Source organism: Helianthus annuus, chromosome 11 (genome assembly GCF_002127325.2).
Source record: "Helianthus annuus cultivar XRQ/B chromosome 11, HanXRQr2.0-SUNRISE, whole genome shotgun sequence".
Classification (NCBI taxonomy): Eukaryota; Viridiplantae; Streptophyta; class Magnoliopsida; order Asterales; family Asteraceae; genus Helianthus; species Helianthus annuus.
The window spans coordinates 153,062,739-153,080,818 of NC_035443.2; the positions used below are offsets into that span (position 1 = coordinate 153,062,739).

The 18,080-nt window shown below is 38.1% G+C and overlaps 1 long non-coding RNA gene across 3 annotated transcripts; it reads left to right on the top strand.

Annotated features, from left to right (window-relative positions):
- Positions 1-12,213: 12,213 nt before the first annotated feature.
- Positions 12,214-17,041, top strand: LOC110942273. 3 transcript variants are annotated; one of them, XR_002594712.2, is made up of 10 exons: positions 12,214-12,434; positions 12,973-13,126; positions 13,417-13,554; positions 13,661-13,789; positions 14,469-14,597; positions 14,683-14,779; positions 14,861-15,024; positions 15,871-16,197; positions 16,284-16,383; positions 16,557-17,041. It is a non-coding gene; the product is annotated as an uncharacterized LOC110942273 (long non-coding RNA). The 3 variants fall into 3 exon arrangements; XR_004871132.1 differs by having other exon boundaries at positions 16,097-16,197; XR_004871133.1 differs by having other exon boundaries at positions 13,008-13,126.
- The last annotated feature ends 1,039 nt before the right edge of the window (positions 17,042-18,080 follow it).

The window sequence follows — 18,080 nt, forward strand, 5'->3', positions numbered from 1 at the left end:
TGCAAGTGACTTTTCTGTTGGAGCAGTCTTGGGACAACGAAAAGAAAAACATTTCCACCCAATTTATTATGCTAGTAAAACTCTTAATGATGCGCAAGAAAATTATACAACTACAGAAAAAGAATTACTAGCGGTGGTATTTGCTTTTGATAAATTTCGTTCTTATCTTGTTCTTTCTAAAACAATAGTCTATACAGACCATGCAGCCATCAGGTACCTCTTCAAGAAGCAAGACGCAAAACCCCGTTTGATAAGATGGATTCTACTCCTCCAAGAATTCGACATTGAAATCAAGGACAAAAGAGGAGCAGAAAACACTGCTGCAGATCATCTCTCACGCTTAGAAGACCCAGCTTTGGAGACAACCAGGGACGAGCAAATCAACGAAAAATTTCCCACGGAATCCTTGGAAATGATAGAGAGTAGACAAGAACCATGGTATGCCGACTACGCTAATTTCTTAGCTAGCGGTGTAGTCACCAAAGGATGGCCACATCATCAAAGAAAGAAATTCTTTGCTGATGTAAAGCATTACTTTTGGGAAGACCCCTATCTTTTCAAAATGTGTGCTGACCAGCTCATCCGAAGGTGTGTCTATGGTAATGAAGCACGAAGAATTCTCCATCATTGTCATGAAGGTCCATACGGAGGACATCATGGTGCCGCAAGTACCGCCGCACGAAAGGTATTTGATTCAGGATTTTACTGGCCGACCATTTACAAGGATGCACAAAATCTTGTAAATACATGTGATGCATGCCAAAGATCAGGTAATATTTCTTCCAAATACGAAATGCCTCAAAATGGCATTCTCGTCTGTGAAATCTTTGATGTGTGGGGACTCGATTTCATGGGACCTTTCCCACCTTCAAAGGGAAACAAATATATACTTGTGGCAGTCGATTACTTGTCTAAATGGGCAGAGGCCGAGGCTCTTCCAACAAATGATGGGAGAGTGGTGGTAAAATTTCTGAAAAAGCTGTTCTCTCGTTTCGGGACACCAAAGGCTTTGATAAGTGATAGAGGTACCCATTTTTGCAATCATCAACTCGAAAAAATATTAACAAGGTATGGGGTCTATCACCGGGTCTCAACAGCATATCATCCTCAAACAAATGGGCAAGCCGAAGTGACTAATCGAGGTTTAAAACGAATACTTGAAAAAACCGTAGGAATAAATAAAAAAGAATGGGCCGATAAATTAGACGACGCCTTATGGGCTTTTCGAACTGCTTATAAAACCACTATAGGCACAACCCCATATAAACTCGTCTATGGAAAAAGTTGTCATTTGCCAGTAGAAATAGCTCACAAAGCCTACTGGGCAATAAAAAACGTAAACTTAGATTTGGAAAATGCCGGTAAAAATCGATTTTGTCAAATAAACGAATTAGATGAACTTAGGAATTATGCATATTCTAATTCCGAAATTTATAAGGAAAGAATGAAAAATTTGCATGATAAATATATTAAATCTAATGAATTTCGGGTTGGAGACCTAGTTCTATTGTTTAATTCACGACTTCGATTATTTCCTGGTAAGTTAAAATCTAGGTGGTCAGGACCTTTTTCCGTCACCCATGTTTTTCCACACGGTGCAGTCGAAATTAAAACTCGAAATGGGACACCATTTAAAGTCAATGGCCAACGGCTGAAACTCTACCGAGGATCCATTGAGGATGAGGAAGAGGAGATCTCACTTCAAACGGTTAACGAATAAACTCGTACCCGACATGTTACAGGTAAGTGTACGTTTAAAAACCGGTAAATCATTTTTCGGAAATAAGGGGCGTGCACACGAGCACATAAAAAAATAAATCTTTCAAAAACTTCGCCCGGCACGGGGCCGTGTCCGCTGGACACGGGGCCGTGTCGAGGCGACTGTCGGGATAAAACCCTCTTTTCTTATCAGTTACACCATTCCACACGCCCCGTTTAGCCGAAAACTCTCTGGTCGAGGCGATTTTCTGCAGTTTTTCTACGTCACCACCGAATCTAACAACGTCAAGGTATGATTCTATCTTCATTAGTAGTTAGATTAGTTACTTGCATGTAGTTAAAACATCAAAAATTGGGGAAAAATCTAGGGTTCTTCATGTTCATCCGGATCGAACTCAAAATTTTTGATGAAATTTGTTAGTAGTAGTTTAGATTAGTGTAGTAGAAAGTAACTAGGCAAGTACTGTTGATAGATTTGTCCGATTTCCAAATAAAACCCCAAACCCTTGTTCTTGAACCGAAAAACACGAAATTGAAAGGGTAAACAGTTTGTTATGGAAAAAATGACACTTAGGGTTTCATTTTCGGGGGAAACCGCTACTATTGGGCTAAAAATTTTCAGGTTTTCGAAACCGGGACGAAAAATGAAATTTTTTGGGTTACAGACGCCTGGACACGGGGCCGTGTCCGCTGAACACGGGGCCGTGTCCAGCCCACTGTTTGCAGTTTCACTCTGATTTTCCTTGTTTCGTACTAACTTTTTATGTATTCTTTTCAGATGTCGAAATTCACAAGGTTTGGCGCAAATGAACTGGATGCTAGGGCACGGTACGAGGTTCTACAAACACGACCGGAAGAGTACCCAAGGCGGGCGTGTACTGATTTGCTAACCATGGTGAACCAACTTGACCGCTTCAACAACATTGTGAGGGGTCCACTGCATGCCGCATTGACCACCCGACTACGGTCGGTCCATCAATGTACGATGGAGTTTTATAGCACCTTCATTTTCAACTCGAGATGCGAACCGTTTGATCACGAGGCGGTTGAATTTCGATGTGGAGGGACCACCTATAGAACCTCCATGGCGCAGTTTGGAGCCATCATTGGGCTATACAAGGATGAAGAATGTCACAGCCCCCGATCCCTATCTCCCGGGAACGGGCGGCCGTGAGCCAGTTTCGGTGGTATCACATTTATTTATTCAATTTGGCAGCGGAAATTTTCATCAGGACCGTAGTTAGGAAATATTTTAATCAGAGTAAACCACCATGTTTATAACATTAAACATATGGGTAAAAACTCAAGTTTTCAATACACACGTTTCATAGGAATACATCCTATTTATTTGAATAAAAACATCCATTTTATTCTTAGGTAACTTTATTGCCACTTTTCCAAGCCTTCAGTGCTGTCCAGCTGGCTTCTATTTGGCTTTCACATTTTGTTACCTGAAACGCGTTTTAAAAACATTTTGTCAGTGGGAAATACTGGTGAGTGAATCCCAGTTTAATCAAGTTTAAGTAAAAACCAATTTGCAGTATTGAGGGCACATCCGCAATTACATTTGTATCCAAGACATCACAATTAACATCAGTGGTACGGTCATACTCAACTTATGGAATGTTACCACGCCAGTAACCAATTTTGTATACAAAACCCCAACATACCCACTATAATTGTATTCTTTACAAATACTCAAAAACTGCTTTGTATATATTTAATTAAGTGAGGTTTTGTAAAAACATTTAACAAAAAGGAGATTACTCACAAAAATGAGTACATAAAAAGAAGGATCACTCACATTGCTGTTTTAGGTTTTTCGTAAGGGTTTCCTGGAGATAATCTATAAATTACACAAATACACGTGTGTTAGTATAATAACCCATTTTAACATTAGTAATACCCTCCCCGAGACGGCATTCCAACGACTACGTCGGGCAGAACCACGACAGCCGTTACGGAACCCTAGATCAATCGGGCAGCGTATCTAATACGTCTCCAGGGGTTATAATACTTACATCGTAGCAGAACCTCGCTATTTTAGGGGGTATAATGCCCGGGTATAGTGTATACTACTTCAGAAATTTAGAAAGAAAGAAAGAAAGTGAGCGAGATGGACTGAAGGCCGTTGCCCTCTATTTATAGTTGTGAAATCGCGTTCCCACGCGGCCCGCGTGGAGTTTGGCCAGGCCTTACGCGGCCTGCGTTGACCCAAAGTCAACGTATAGCTTGTTCCGGTCATCATCTAGGGTTGACACGAGTTGGACACGTGGCCGCACCGGGTCACGCCACAATTCCGGACACTCGCGGCCCGCATGGACTTAACCCACCATGTACGCGGCCCGCATCAACTTGTGTTTTAGGAAAAGTCTGGTTAAACACTCTCGCGGCCCGCGTTAACTTGAGGTGAGGCCCTACGCGGCCCGCCTCAGCTTACTAATTTTTGTTTTTTATTTATTTTATATAATATAATCTATTTTGGGGCTTGGTTTTCACATACGGGGTACATATAAAGACACATAGATACATTTAAAGATATATATTAGGGTGTCGGAATTATTATGAGGATGTCTGTTTTACCGAGGGTTGTTATATCCTCCCCACCTTGTTTTAGAGCTCGTCCTCGAGATCTACTGGAACAAGTGTGGATATTTCTTTTGCATTTCGGATTCAAGCTCCCACGTGTACTCGGGTCCTCTTTTGGATTCCTACTTTACTTTGACCAGAACCAATCTCTTATGCTTGAGATTTTTAACTTTACTATCTTCAATTTGTAGAGGCTTCTCCACAAACTTGAGTTGCTCATTAACCTCTATATCCTTAAGAGGTACTACGAGTGATTCATCAGCTAAACACTTTTTAAGATTGGATACATGAAACACATCATGTATTTCTGCCATTTCTTCTGGCAGTTGTAGCTGATAGGCTACAGGTCCTATTCTTTTAAGAATTTTGAAAGGTCCAATATATCTGGGACTAAGCTTTCCTCTTTTGATGAATCTTACCACTCCTTTCCAGGGAGAGACTTTCAATAACACTTTATCTCCCACTTGAAATTCTAATGGTTTGCGTCTGTTATCAGCATAGCTCTTTTGGCGATCACGTGCTGTTTTCAGTCGTTCCTTGACTTGAATGATTTTATCAGTTGTTTCTTGTACTATCTCAGGTCCAGATAATTGTTTTTCCCCAATTTCTGCCCAACAGACTGGGGTTCTGCACTTTCGTCCATAAAGTGCTTCGAATGGTGCAGCATTGATACTTGTGTGATAACTGTTATTATAAGAAAATTCTATTAAAGGTAAGTGTTCGTCCCAATTACCTCCAAAATCAATTACACAAGCTCTAAGCATGTCCTCCATTGTCTGAATTGTCCTTTCGCTTTGTCCGTCCGTTTGAGGATGATAAGCTGTGCTTAGATTTAACCTGGTTCCCATTGCTCTTTGGAAACTTGACCAAAAATGAGAAGTAAAACGGCTATCTCTATCGGAAACAATTGATAAAGGAATGCCATGTAAAGAAACGATTTCATTTACATACAATTTGGCTAATTGTTCCATGCTAAAGGTTTCCTTCATTGGTAAGAAATGAGCTGATTTGGTTAATCTATCTACAATCACCCAGATTGTATCATTACCTTTCCTTGTTTTAGGCAATTTGGTAACAAAATCCATTGTTATCAATTCCCACTTCCAAACTGGTATTTCTAATTGCTGTAACAAACCTGAGGGTTTCTGATGTTCAGCTTTAACTTGTGAGCAAGTTAAACATTTAGAAACACAAGCTGCTATCTCCTTTTTCATTCCTATCCACCAGAAATTTTTCCTTAAATCCTGGGACATTTTATCACTTCCTGGATGCATCGTATATTTAGACTTATGAGCTTCTTCTAATATACGGTGACGTAAATTTCCTAATTTAGGTATCCACATTCTCTTTTTATGGAACCTCCAAATTCCATCTGTTCCTTGTTCTAATTCCTTAATCATTCCTTTTAACTTTTCAGTATCCCCTTTGATTACTGATTCTTGTGCTTTTCTAATCTGTTCGTTTAAATCTATTTGCAGATTTAATTTAAGAGAACGTACCCTTTTTGGCTTTTCGTGATATTTTCGACTTAAAGCATCAGCCACCACATTGGCTTTTCCTGCATGATACTGGATATCACAATCATAGTCACTAAGTAATTCCATCCAGCGTCTCTGTCTCATATTCAATTCTTTTTGCCCGAAGACATATCTTAAACTCTTATGATCTGTGAATATGGTAAACTTACTACCATAAAGATAATGTCTCCAAATCTTAAGGGCAAAAATTATGGCTCCTAATTCCAAATCATGGGTCGAATAATTTCCTTCATGACTCTTAAGCTGTCTAGATGCATAAGCTATAACCTTTTGGCGTTGCATTAATACGCATCCATAACCTAATTTAGAAGCGTCACAAAAGACTACAAAGTCTTCAGTTCCTTCTGGTAATGTTAGTATGGGTGTATGGGTTAGTCTTTGCTTAAGGATTCTAAAGGCTTCTTCTTGTTTTGGTCCCCATTCAAACTTAACAGATTTACAGGTTAACTTAGTTAAAGGAATGGCTATTCTAGAAAAATCTCGAATAAATCTTCTATAATAACCGGCCAATCCTAAGAAACTTCTAACCTCGGTTGGTGATTCTGGGGTTTTCCATTTGGTAATTGCCTCGATTTTCGTTGGATCTACATGAATTCCTTCATGGTTAACTAAATGTCCGAGGAATTGTACTTGTTCTAACCAAAACTCACACTTTGAAAACTTAGCATAAAGCTTCTCTTTTCTCAATAAACTTAAAAGTAAGTGCAAGTGCTTTGCATGCTCATCTTTACTTTTAGAGTAAATTAGAATATCATCTATGAAGACAATTAGGAATTTATCCAAATATGGCTTACATATTCGGTTTATCATGTCCATAAATGCGGCTGGGGCATTGGTTAGACCAAATGGCATGACAGTAAATTCATAATGACCATACCTTGTTCTGAATGCGGTTTTAGGAATATCCTCTTCCTGTACCTTTAATTGATGATATCCTGATCTTAAATCGATTTTAGAGAAAAATCGAGCTCCTTGAAGTTGATCAAACAAATCATCAATCCTCGGTAATGGGTACCGATTCTTAATCGTGACTTTGTTCAATTCACGGTAGTCAATGCACATACGCATTGATCCGTCCTTCTTTTTAACAAATAAAATCGGCGCTCCCCATGGCGATGAGCTTGGCTGTATGAATCCCTTTTCCAACAACTCGTCTAGTTGTTTCTTCAGTTCTTGCATTTCCGCGGGTGCTAAACGGTAAGGTGCTTTGGCAATTGGTGCTGTTCCTGGTAGCAGATGAATTCTGAATTCAACTTCCCTGTCTGGCGGTAGTCCTGGCAATTCTTCTGGAAAGATATCTGAAAATTGGGATACTACTGGGATATCTTTTACTTCTTTTCCTTTAGTGTTAGTGATTATTGAAATCAAATACACTATAGATCCTTTTCTTATACAACTTGCAGTTTTCATCACAGAGATGAATTTAGTGGATCTAAAAGGTTTATCTCCTTTAATTGAGATCTTTTCACCTCTTGGTGAATTTAATTGAATTGTCTTTTGATCACATAAAATACTGGCTTTATTGGCTATTAACCAATCCATTCCTAATACTACATCAAATCCAACCAGATTCATCGGGTAAAGGTTTGCCATAAATTTTTGATTAAAAATTTCTATTCTTGCCCCCTGCAAGATTTCAGAAATCTTAACAGTTTCTCCATTTGCGGTTTCCACTAGACATTCTTGTGGTAGTTTAGTTAATGATTGATTTAGGAGTTTGCAAAACGAAGTATTAATAAAACTTTGGTTTGCACCAGAGTCAAATAATACTTTAGCAAAAATATCATTAACTAAAAACGTACCAGCAATTACGTCTGGAATCATCCTGGCTTCCTCTGTAGTTAGCACGAATGCTCTGGCATTTTTAGGATTTTTGTTGGTTGCAGCTGGAGCCAATTTCGGACAGTTTGTCCTAATGTGACCTTTTTCTCCACAATTGAAACACATTCCATTACTGGATTTCTTCTTGCAATTCTCTTCCTTGTGTCCTGGGGCCTTGCAAAAATTACAGTAAGTAGAGCATTTTCCAGAATGCTTCTTTCTGCAGGCTTTGCAGTAGGGTGCAGAGGTAGAACCTACATTCCTACGATTGGAATTCCCAGAACGGAATTCTTGAGTAAGCCTTTGGGTTAGGTTTCTCCTCTGATCTTCTTCTCTAGTACGGATTAACTCATCTGTCAAGGTATTAGCTAGTTCTACAGCTTCCTCTATGGTTTGGGGTCTAGCTGCCTTGACTACATGTCTAATTTCTCCAATTAATCCCCAGATGTAACGGGAGATTAACACTGGTTCAGGTGATGCAAGGGTAGGTACTATCCTAGCATATTCAAAGAATGTGGTAGTGTAACCCTTACTATCTACCCCGGTCATTCTTAGATTCAGAAACTTATTTGTTATCTGTTCTTTTTCATTGGGAGGGCAGAATTTCCTTTCTACCATATTCTTAAATTCCTCCCATTCCATATTATAAATCCTATCACTTCCTCTGGATTGGAGGATAGTGTTCCACCATTCTAAGGCTGCATTTTTAAACAGATTTGAAGCAAACAGTATTTTATCTTCTTCAGCACACTTGCTTATTTTCAGAACTGCCTCAGTTTTCTCTATCCAGCGTAAAGCTGCAATGGGTCCTTCATTGCCCGAGAATTCTATTGGTTTACAGGACCAGAATTCCTTGTAAGAACAACCATGTGGCATGGTTCTTCTTCTTTTGGGAACGGGCGCTTGAAGTATGGGTCCATTGTTCACGCTGTTTTCGGGTTCAGTTGGTCGCTTACTGCTATGCTTACTTTTATTATTCGCTTCCTGAACTGTTTGAATAATAAATGGCATCGCATCTATAATTCCCTGTGCCACAATATGCTGAACGGCACTATTATCCATTTGATTTCCGTTGTTATTATTGTCCGAATTCTCATTAACCACGTTAATGTTACTCTGGTTATCGTTATTCAGATTTTCTTGATTTCCCGCGTCGGCCATCTGAATTTTAGACATTTACCAAATATTAATATCACAATTAATATTTATATATAGCCAATCACATGACACGCACTTTTTAACCAAAAGCGTCGAGCATTGCGACTTTTACTCTTTTTATATAGTATGCATCCGTAGTTTTTTTTTTTTTTTAACACATACACACATATATTATTATATTATTATTATTACTGTTTCTACCATCACCTTCACTGATATGGATTCATCCAAAAATCCATATTACGCTCATCGTATTTCCATACGAGGCGTTCTCCCACCTGTCGCATTCTATCACTGCTTTCTAAAATTTCCTCCCCAAAAGTCCTAAGTTCCTGGACATTTTCTGCACTCATTGGGGGTGCAGGTTCTAGGACTGGGTTTGGAAACTGAGGTACGGGTTCCTGATACGGAGGCATAGGGGCTTGGTACGGGTATGGATTTTCTAAAATTTCCCTAACGTATGCATCACTAATGTTGTAGGGATCTTGAGGATCTAACCCTGGATAAGCTCCTAAGTTGGGTATTGGCACATTTTCCTGTATTGGGTTTTGTTGCACGTAGTCCCTAACATCGTCCCACCAGGGGTCGTAATTGTTTGGGTCTAGAGGATCAGGTGCAGGTACCCTAGGTATCTCCTCCGGGTTGAAATCAGGCATTTCTATCTGGTTTTCTATTTCCATGGGTTGATCAGGATTTTGTGGTTGTAGTGCTAGCATTTGTTCCAGGTTTGGGTCAGCAGCAGTGGTTGCTAAAATATGGATATTAGCGATACCCCTATTGAGCATATCCTGATTATAAGCATCAGTTTCTCTTTTTGCTGCGGCTAACACTCGCTGTTCCTGCAACTTTTTCATTCTTTTCCTACGCTCGTGCGCTCCCCTACTGAACCATCCCCTCTTTTTCTGAGGAAATGGCTCTTCAGACTGAGCCTTAAACACAAAGATCCCTTCTTCTGTGTCAGCAGAATACCCTGAGAGGGCAGGCTGAGAAGAGGAGGTGCCTTCGCTCTTAGGCGAACCAGACAGTTGACGATAGGCGTCAGAAGGTCCTTGGTCGCTCATACTGTAAACTAACAAATAGTCAGATAACACATAGCAAGAAATACAATTATACACGTATTTCCATAATTTATTTCCTAACACTTTGAATTTTGATGTCAGCGGAACACTTCTGTGGCTGAATCAGTGGCATAGCTCTGATACCACCTTCTGTCACAGCCCCCGATCCCTATCTCCCGGGAACGGGCGGCCGTGAGCCAGTTTCGGTGGTATCACATTTATTTATTCAATTTGGCAGCGGAAATTTTCATCAGGACCGTAGTTAGGAAATATTTTAATCAGAGTAAACCACCATGTTTATAACATTAAACATATGGGTAAAAACTCAAGTTTTCAATACACACGTTTCATAGGAATACATCCTATTTATTTGAATAAAAACATCCATTTTATTCTTAGGTAACTTTATTGCCACTTTTCCAAGCCTTCAGTGCTGTCCAGCTGGCTTCTATTTGGCTTTCACATTTTGTTACCTGAAACGCGTTTTAAAAACATTTTGTCAGTGGGAAATACTGGTGAGTGAATCCCAGTTTAATCAAGTTTAAGTAAAAACCAATTTGCAGTATTGAGGGCACATCCGCAATTACATTTGTATCCAAGACATCACAATTAACATCAGTGGTACGGTCATACTCAACTTATGGAATGTTACCACGCCAGTAACCAATTTTGTATACAAAACCCCAACATACCCACTATAATTGTATTCTTTACAAATACTCAAAAACTGCTTTGTATATATTTAATTAAGTGAGGTTTTGTAAAAACATTTAACAAAAAGGAGATTACTCACAAAAATGAGTACATAAAAAGAAGGATCACTCACATTGGTGTTTTAGGTTTTTCGTAAGGGTTTCCTGGAGATAATCTATAAATTACACAAATACACGTGTGTTAGTATAATAACCCATTTTAACATTAGTAATACCCTCCCCGAGACGGCATTCCAACGACTACGTCGGGCAGAACCACGACAGCCGTTACGGAACCCTAGATCAATCGGGCAGCGTATCTAATACGTCTCCAGGGGTTATAATACTTACATCGTAGCAGAACCTCGCTATTTTAGGGGGTATAATGCCCGGGTATAGTGTATACTACTTCAGAAATTTAGAAAGAAAGAAAGAAAGTGAGCGAGATGGACTGAAGGCCGTTGCCCTCTATTTATAGTTGTGAAATCGCGTTCCCACGCGGCCCGCGTGGAGTTTGGCCAGGCCTTACGCGGCCTGCGTTGACCCAAAGTCAACGTATAGCTTGTTCCGGTCATCATCTAGGGTTGACACGAGTTGGACACGTGGCCGCACCGGGTCACGCCACAATTCCGGACACTCGCGGCCCGCATGGACTTAACCCACCATGTACGCGGCCCGCATCAACTTGTGTTTTAGGAAAAGTCTGGTTAAACACTCTCGCGGCCCGCGTTAACTTGAGGTGAGGCCCTACGCGGCCCGCCTCAGCTTACTAATTTTTGTTTTTTATTTATTTTATATAATATAATCTATTTTGGGGCTTGGTTTTCACATACGGGGTACATACACTACTAGAAAATGAGCCTAATGCAACTTTTTAGATGCAACTCTTTTCAATAATGTTGCATTTGACTCTAATGCAACATAGTTCAACATAAAGGTTGCATTAAAAGGTCTAATGTAACCTTTTTAATAAAAAGTTGCAAAATTTTATCAAAATTGCAACCTTTTGATTCAAAAGTTGCAAAATTTACTTAAAATTGCAACTTTTTCTTGAAAAGTTGCATATTTTATTGGAATTTGTAACTTTTGTTAGAAAAGTTACATTGTTCAAGTTTAGATGCAGCTCTAGTGCTAAAGGTTGCGTATGGGATAAATCCACCTTAAACTATGTAAAAAATAAAATAATAAAAAAGAAATCTTGTTGGTTATGCAAGTGGGTCCCCTTCTTTTTTTCCTCTCACGTCTGCTAAAGGACTGGCGAGCATACAATGACGCCCTTCAATGACACCTAGGAGATGGTTTGAGACGCCATTGGGTGATGTGGCGAGGGGCTTTATCCCACACCGAGCAACTTAAATATTATCATTACCATGGTCTAATTTGGTTAAAAATGTTAATCGTGATCAAACAAGTTTAATCATACTTAAATATTGTCAATCATGGTGAGTTTGGTTGAAACTTCTAATAATAAAGTATACAATTGGAACTTACTTGGAACTTACGAGAATATAAATTATTTATTAATTTTTTCGATAGTTATAACTATATATCATCATTATACAATCACATTTTATAATTATTTTAATTTAATTTCCCACCCAAAATCTAAATAGTTGCCCCAAAATTTTAGATTCCCTCTAAGATTTCACAATGAACATTCATCTCTCCCATTACCCACCCCAATCGCTATTCTTTCGCTGAAACTGCTAGATCGTCTCCTCTTATCGATTCCCACTACTACGCCCCTAATGAATCGCAACTAAGTGACCGACGAACCACAATTGCACCACCAGATGATCTGTCATCGCCGCTCATACCTTCTCACTCAACTCCTCTTCGCTTCACTTCAGCCCCAGAAGGTATATTGGTTTCTCTTCGACCAGTTTTGCTTCAATCACAATTAGGGTTTTAATTAAAACATTGAATTTTGAATTTTTTTTGGGGCATATGTGTGTTGGAGGGGATATCTTATGTAGGAGGATTTATAATATCTTTTACAGAAGAAACACTAACTTAAGGTATATCACTCATCATCGAGTTACATTCTAATTTTGTAATATGGGTGCATTCTGTTATAGATTTGTTGTTTGTAACTGAGTCATGTGTGTGATTAATGATCGGTTTGGGGACTTGGGTTTGATTTAAATTTTGTGAACTAGAGTTCTGTGGCAAAGCCAGAGAATCTCTCTGATGGTACATTGAATTTGATGATTTGGTAGTGTATCATTTGTAGTAAGAACAGGGTAAGTTCTTGTAACATTTCATTTGTTTTGACTTATATTTATTGATCAAATAATTTTCACTGATTGGAATCTGGAAACTTCTGTGCTTTGGCTGCTTGCTTACTCTTATCTTTCATTACAATTTATACCATATTTATGTTCTTTTTGTCTGCAGATCGTAATACTGACCTAATTTCTGGTGACCCAAAGGAAGACCGAACAGAGGAGTGGTTCAATCGCTAGTGATTGAAGGGAAGACCTAGTTTCCTTAGATGGATAGAAGGGTTAAGAGCAATTCAATCGCAGTTTCAACCCACCTTCAACCCTAGGTCAGTAAAAATAAAATGATTGTGTTCAATTGATCAACAATATGCGACTATGCGCTTGTGTGCAACGAATGGACAATACGAGTGATGGTTTTGATTCTACTGACGCTGCAAAAGATATGTACTGTCATTCTTGTTACTCTTTATCTGTTTTGTGGTGGGTCATACCTTCCATTGTATTGTATATAATTCAAACTTTTCAAATGCTCATACCTTCCATTGTATTGTATATAATACCTTTGTTCAAGCTTATTCTGATAATAATAACACACGTACTGTTCCTTTGTATGAAGGTTTATACATGTAAAAGTGAATCTGTACTAGCTGCACACATTCCATTCTCCAACGCAAAGTATACATTCTACAAGGAAATGGAAATCCCGTGTACGTTTGAGGAAATAAAAAATACATTGTTGATTCTAAGGGAAAAGGTAATTTTGATCTTCTTCGATATCTCCCACTTGAAAGTTGATATATTTTAAAAAAAAAGTTAGATAATATATTAAATATCTGACAAATATGAGTTTCATCCTCCAGTATCTTTTGGCCATAAGAAATTCAACCCTTTTGGACTCTTCGAAAGAAAATGCAACAAACAAATTGTTGAAGTTATCTAAACAGTTTGAGTTCTGCTTATATGAGCTTGGCATTTGGTTAGCAGCAAAGGTATGTTATTTTTTTGTACTTCTACTTTTAATCTATGCAGTTAATACAGTAAAAAATAGGATATCGGTCAAGGACCGATATTTGAGATATAGGTTATCGCGGTGGGATATTGGTACTTTTAATATCATATAGAATTTATATATATATATATATATATATATATATATATATATATATATATATATATATATATATATATATGTATGTCAATTTAACACTAACAATTCAGTATACTCTCCTACCATTAACAAAATAACCTTTTGCAATTTGCAAAACACTAACAATTGTAGCAAGTAGGAACTTATTAAGACATAAAAGACTTAACATTTAACACTAACTATTAACAATTAAGACTTAAAATACTAATAGCAGCAATAAGAAGAATGACGAATGGTAGAACTAAGAAGAAAGGCACTCATATCATGAAAATCGGTGATATATCGGTCAATATCGCCGATAATATCGGTACTGATATTTGACACCGATATTTTACATGCGGACTGATAACCGATATATCGGTGATATATCACCGATATTAACTGCATAGTTTTTAACCGAGTGATCAACTCTTGAAGCATGGTTTTCACGTACATGTAGAAGAAATCTGATGATACTTGTAACTTTTAATCCATATAGTTAAGCATGTAATCAAGCAAAAGTATATTTATTCATTATACAGGCAGTAGAAGCCCATTCATGTGAACCAATGATCTTTACACTTGGTGGACGCCTGATGTTCGTGGTGAGGCGATTGCTAGAGATTTCTGTAAAGACGTCCACAACACTCACTCATCTTACATACCTCCTGGTAAATTAAAACCTTGTTTATTTGAAAATTTTGTACAACATAATTAGTATTTAACATTTTAACTTCTAAATTTGTTGATGTCTAGGCTGGTTGGTTCATCATATAAATAAAGAAAGTGTGCTGAGCCATGGCTTCCTTACAACAAAAGTTGTGTGTTTAATTGAATCACTTGCTGAATATAGGTTTGTGCTAAATTGTGCATTTCGTGTTTTATTCTTAGTTTGAGTTCAAAACTATTTTGTAAAAAATGGACTTTTTTGTAGGCATGTCAATGACATGAGATGCATAATCTTTGTTGAGAGGGTGATTTCAGCAATTGTACTCAAAACCTTGTTGTGTGAGCTATACAGCTGGCAATCACTCTGTGATGCAGTCACAGAGCCGTGGTGCTCAAACTAAGATCGTTGATGAGTTTCGCAAAGGCACTGTATGTCTTTATATTTTTCATATCATTGTTAATGTTATAATGTCATGAAACACTGGGCAGATTGCACGAAATTCACGGGGTTGGGTTTAGTCTAAACAGGTCGGGTCAGTTTCAGGTTGAACCCGCAAACCCGTTTAGCTAAACGGGTCAGGTTTGGGTCAACCCGGTCGGGTTGGCGGGTTGACCATTTATATTATATTAAAAATGGGTCGAACAGGTCGTGTTTGGGTCAGCCTGTGAATATTCGGGTCGTGTTTGAGTTCATATATATGAGACGATTTTCGGGTTCGTCTAAAATTTTTGGGTTCGGGTCGGGTTAAACACGTCAACCCGCGAATACGAGCAGTTTCGCACCTGTAGTTTTGGAACTTCTTTTTGGTTTGGCGTGAAATAGAAACCAACTGACACTTTATTATAAATTGTAGCAACCAACCTCATTTTAGCCTATATAAAACGTCAGAAGCATATATACTTACAGGAACAAAATTAATAAAAAAGTAAATTTAGAAAACTAAGTAAAAATTAGAAAGAAATGTGTGTAAAAAAATTATTAAAGGTCAAATCAGATGCAATGTGGCATGCACATGCAGCATAAATTGACAGATAGTCAAATGTTGACTTTTTTGTAGGTCAATATCATTGTTGCAACATCCATTCTTGAAGAAGGTTTGGATGTTCAGAGCTGCAATCTTGTTATTAGATTCGACCTTTCGACAACAGTTTGTAGCTTCATCCAATCTCGAGGCCGTGCTCGGATGAGGAACTCAGATTTTTTATCTTTGCTTAGTGATCATTACATACAATTTTTATTTGTTCTTCACATCAGCACCAACATCTTTTTTGCAGTTCTAATGGCAAACAAATGCAAGAAAAATCAAAGTGTACAAAGTGAAGTCAACAAGTATGGGAAAGTATACTATTTATACTTCAACAGAACAAAAAGGATACCACTTGAATACCAGATCTGGGATTAAAAAGGATTGCAAATATATTCTAGACAATTTATTTATGACTGATATTTTCTATTTAGAGTTTTCTATTAGCTAAGTCGTTTATATTAAAGTGTATCCAGAATCGTTGTTCACGTGTTAAGGAAATGTGCATGTCTCAAAAAAGCATGCACACAGCCGACCCAAAAAATTTTGCTAGAATTCGCGAAGAAGTGAAGAGATGGTAATACGCCTTTATTTTGCTCGTGGTTTGTGTTTTTTACCGTTCAAGATGTTGATTCTTCTATTGATATATGTCCATTAATGCAGAGAAATGATGACTCAAACAAGGAATTACATAGTTAAACCAAAATGTTTGAAGGTGCTCCTACAAGGACCAAGGGGTGAGCATACGATGACACTGCGATTTGTAAGTTCTTTTTGGTTTTTCGTTTTGAGAATTTTGTATGACGTATCCTATATGGGTTGACTTTTAAAAAGTCAGTTGCTTGTTATTGTTTTACGTTGTTTACAACAAGCAACTTGTATTGATGGTTTATTGGATGATGTTTTTATAAAATCTTTTCTTATTTTCTTTTATAGGAACAATTGAAGAACTTCAAACCTCCAGGAGATGGAAGTGTATTGGTTGATGATTTTACAGACCGCTACCTTTGATTTATGACGGATGTGTATCTAAAATAATGATGAAAAAATGGATGGTGGCGTGGAATCATACATAATTTCGGGTGGGGTTATGGAATCATTCAACGCAAGTCTTGAAGTTGAAAGAACACAACAATGTGAAAAGAAGTTGAAAGGGCCATCACATGAAAAAAAAAAAAAACCTAAGCTAGAAGCTATGAGAAAGATTATGACAAACAACAAGCTAACTTTGAAGTTACGATGCGAAGTATTATGGAAAAGCTACCTAATGGAGTATTATAGGATCTTAGAGATGATTAGGAGGTTTTCGTTACTTTTTATCATTGTACTTCACAACTTTATTATGATTACATTGTTCTTTTGATTTTGGACACATGTTATATTACGATATAAGATTATCTTATATAATTATGTTATTATTATGTTGGTGTTTTTAAAATACTAGTGCATACTAATTGAAATTTTAGTATTTCAAATAATAATGCTATAGAGTTGCATTTGACTTTAAAAAGGTTGCATTTGAGTTTAACTAAGGTTGCATTTTAGTGTAGCAAATGTTGCATATGAGGTAATAAAGGTTGCACTTGAGTATCAGAAAAGTTGCATTAGCAATGTAAAAAGGTTGCATCACAAAAAGGTTGCATTTGAATAGTAAATGCAACTCTTTAAAAAAAAGTTGCATTATCTAATAAAAAGGTTACATTAGGTCTAATGCAACTTCACCTAATGCAGCCCTTGATAAAAGGTTGCATTAGGCCTAAGGCAACCTTTTCCAGGCCTAATGCAACACTTTCTTAGGGTTGCATTAGCTTTATTTTCTTGTAGTGATATAAAGACACATAGATACATTTAAAGATATATATTAGGGTGTCGGAATTATTATGAGGATGTCTGTTTTACCGAGGGTTGTTATAAAGAAGCAGGGAATGAAGAGAATACCGGGGGATTGCGAGACTTGGATGCGACCGAACGCCAAGCCGCATGGGCTCAAATAGGTGAAGGAATCTACAACCCAAGCAGCACCAAAAGCACCAAACTGAGGGACCCGTTATACCGCTACATCCACAGGCTCCTCACGTACTCGCTGAACCAACGCCATGACAGTAGTGGCGTTGTTGGGTTGAAAGATTTGGTTGTCCTTCACTGCATTCACAACCAGAAGCCCCTCGATGTTCCTACTTCCTACTGCGAAACATGCACTTGAACCGCCTTGCCTCTGCTCCTACACCAATCTTCTTCGGGGGATGGGTGTACCGTCTTTTCAAGCACTTCACAAATATCCCAAGGTCCTTCGAAAGGAGTCCATGGTCAGGACGGGTCGATTATCATATTTGCCGAGCCATGAACTTGCTTTATGAAGCGGAGGACGGGACGGTGAGCTTTCAGAGGACGCAAGGCTACGCATGGAACCCGCAGGAGGCTCTAGTTCTTCATGCACCACCTCCACATTTTCAATACCCA